Source organism: Coffea eugenioides, chromosome 11 (assembly GCF_003713205.1).
Source record: "Coffea eugenioides isolate CCC68of chromosome 11, Ceug_1.0, whole genome shotgun sequence".
Taxonomy (NCBI): domain Eukaryota; kingdom Viridiplantae; phylum Streptophyta; class Magnoliopsida; order Gentianales; family Rubiaceae; genus Coffea; species Coffea eugenioides.
The window spans coordinates 4,299,832-4,303,558 of NC_040045.1; positions in this window are offsets into that span (position 1 = coordinate 4,299,832).

Sequence of the window (3,727 nt, forward strand, 5' to 3'; positions counted from 1 at the left end):
ATGCTTAGATCCGTTCTTGGGTGTTTTGTTGAAAGATTTTTGAATCAAGATTGATGTTGAGGTTGATATGCATTCGTAAGAATGAAAATTGCAGCTAGTTAGTTGCAGAAACAAATTTCCTTCGTAAGTTGCATGTTTTTGCATGGAAATATTTTCAAAAAATTACACTTTGGCCCCCCAAGTCTCCCCTTGTCCTATTATGGCCCAATCAATTGAATGATTTCCTCAAATTGGTCCTTGGTAGCTTTTAATTTTACAATTTCATCACTTGCCTTGCTTCAATTAACTACCATGCTTTGTCAATTGCACTTAAGTCACGACTTTAGGGGCTTTATGACCAAGTGAGCTTGTGTTTGCCTGTTTCTTTAATTTTCACAAATAAATTGGTACCCTGACCATTTCTCTTATTTTGGAGGATAAATAAGCTATTTTTCTTTCATTTGGGCACCAATTGCAAGGGAGGTAACCTCTATTCTCCTTGATTTTCATTTCTCCTACGTACTCCTACGTGTTATGTGAATATGCATGCCTATTTCGCTTTCCTTGCCTTTACTTAATTCCTTGCATTTGTTTCATTTACTTTTACTTTTATTTAAGCATTTCATTATGGGGTATGTGTACACCTCTTGGCTTGTAATAGATAGGGCTTGGAGGAGCATTCAATAAAGACCTATCGAAGTCATGTGCCTAGCTAGCAAATGTAATAGTTAGGGCTTTAATCGTCTTATGTGTCTTGCATGCTTAGTTGCTACGTGTTAATTTGCTTTGTTAGGGCCTTGCATCTAGTCGAGCATGCTAAATGTTATGTGCTATGTGTTTATGAGTGTTTGGCATGTCTACTCGCTTTCCATAGCCATGAATGAATGTGATGGATGAATGTACGTTTCCGCTAGCCCAACGCTAGTCGGAATTCATAGAAAGGGCTAGTCCAACGCTAGACCCAATAGGATTTTCCCTTTGTTTTTCATTAATGCATTATTTGCCTGTTCACTACATATCATGCATTTTTCCTTAGTTTTATCATTTGGCATGCTCCTCGATTCCCCTTTCCCCTCACTTTAGGTCTTGCATCTCATGCTAGTATAGGGTACATTTGCCTGAAGAGTCCCCTTAAATATGGAATATAGACGAGTGTGGCTTTTTCTAAGCCTTAGCACGCTTGTATTCCCTCTATCAAAGGGAAAATTGAGTCACGATTTAGGTCTCCCCGTGCCCAATATGAATGCATTCCCTAGGATCATGCACTTTAAATCCATCTTATCATCTTCATTACACTTTCATTTTTACTCCCATTTGCACACGTGCACCTTTATATCCCTTCACTCGCACACGAGCACTTTTTCATTTGCACCCCAACACTTTCACATTCTTCTAATTACATATATGCATTTTGCCCACTGGCACTTAGAGTATATTTTCACATTCAAAGACATTTTCTTTGCACACTTCCACTCACACTATTGTTTTTATTACTTTTTCACACAAACTCACGTTTTTCATGGCATGCATTCATCCACTCATTTTTCACATCATTTAGGTTTAGGTGTGACCTCTCCAAAAGGATCATTGTTGGGCTTCACAATTAATGTGATTGGCACCACTCAACCTTTGAAGAGAAATTTCCCCATGTCCCCCTAGGTCTAGGCTTTTGCATTCATATAGACTTATCCAACACGCTATACATACTTTGGGTAGAAAAATTAGGAAAAGTGGGGCTAAATCACGCAACTAGCCTTGGCTAGGTCGAAGGGGTGCCTTGGATTTTATCCTTGCCTTCCCCTTCGTCAAATGTGACTCCCGAACCTTTTTCGTTGGTTTACGTGGACTAGGAGTCGTTCAAAAGGGGTTTCTTTCTATCTTTCCTTTAGAAAATTTCTTTTTTGGGTGACTTGGTACACCCTAACTCTATACCAAGTGGCGACTCCGTTTTTGATACAAAAAACCCTTTTTGAACTTTATATGGCCAAACCGTCGCATTATCAAGTCCCATGGCCTTTATTTTAATTTTGTACACGTTCACACTCACACACCACAACACGCCATCAAAAAATGGGGCACGACAGATAGTAGTTTTCCATCTTAAACATGTTTATGCCCGTAAAATTTTTATAACTTTTCATCCTCGTGCAAGTCAGCGTGGTGATATTGAATATTCAGAAAAATAAAAAATACCAAAAGGAAATCCTATGTTAAAATTTGAAAGACATCTACATTTAAAACAACCACAATTAAAATCTTTATCTACTACTCTAGAAGATATAAAAGAAAAGTTATCATTAAGTTATACAGAAAATCCTCTATTCTATACTATATCAATAGCTATTTGATGATATCATTTAAATATCATTATCTAAAAGAGTTTTATCAAAATTTTTATCTTGTATGTTATAAGAAATTTTTGAATATATATTAAAAATTAGCTTCTGGTATTTAATTTGACGATTCTGATTGGCACTACCCATCCCCTTAAAAATGGAAGGTTGTCAAATCTATGATTCTATGATATATTCTGTCCGATATTGAAGTCTGCCAAACACCTATATAAATAGGTAGACGCCATATGAAGAAGGCAATTGGAGAAAGGCACCGAAATGGTATTAGAGCCTAGTGATCTCATGAATAATTCCAGTGATTTCTTATTTGATCCCATAAACCCAAACATAAATGATCTCACACTTCCTAGAAATAATCTACGTATTTTCTTAAATAATAATGATGATTATATTTCTGATGAAGAATTTGATGCAAATCCAGTACCTATTAGATACTTTAATAATGGAATAGAATTTGACGATTCAAATTGACACTATCCATCTCCTTAAAATGGAAGAATGTCAAATATGTGATTCAATGTTATTTTTTATTAAAGAATATGCATATCAGTTACAGCAATTAAATGAAAGAATTGCATATTATCAAGAAAGGTGGATACATGTCACTTTGTATGATTGTAATCCAGTTACTTGCCATGATAGATATAAGATCTTAAGAGATGCAGAACATGAGAAATATTTAATACCAATAGATATGCAGAACTCAATAAAGACTTTACTGATCATTATAGAGAAGCTCATTTAAATCAACCATGAATTCTTACGAAAAAATAACATACTGCCAAGAATGTCAAAAATTTATTAGTCAAAACCTCGTAGCTAAAGCTAAAATAAATAAGGTAAGACAACTTATTGTTAAATATTCCTTTGAAGAAATAATATTAGAAGTATTAAATATATTATTAGATATTGAAAAAAGAAACCTAGAAAAAATTGTTTCAAATCGAAATTTACATTTAATAAGAACACATACATGAATTCGGATAACTATAAAATAATAGAACCTAGAAATTTAAAAATAGAAAAAGACTTATTTGAAATACAAAAAATAATGTTATATATATAAAGATCGAAAGAAAGAAATTCAAATAATTAAAGAAAAACTAGAAAAATAAATTCAGGAGAAAAATTACTGAAAAGAGAAATAAGACCACTATAGAATATTTAACAGAACATATAGTTAAAATAAAATGAGTGAGTCTAAAGGCGACTTTATTTGTCTTTCAGATTCTGAAATAGAAAATATAAGTGATAAACTGAATGATCTGATGATAAATATAAAACCAAATATGAAATCAGAAATAAATCCAAATATAAATGACATACCTTCTTCCAGTAGATCTGCCTCCTCCTATGCTCGGCGTAAACCTGGTTCAGGAAACTCTGTTATTTCA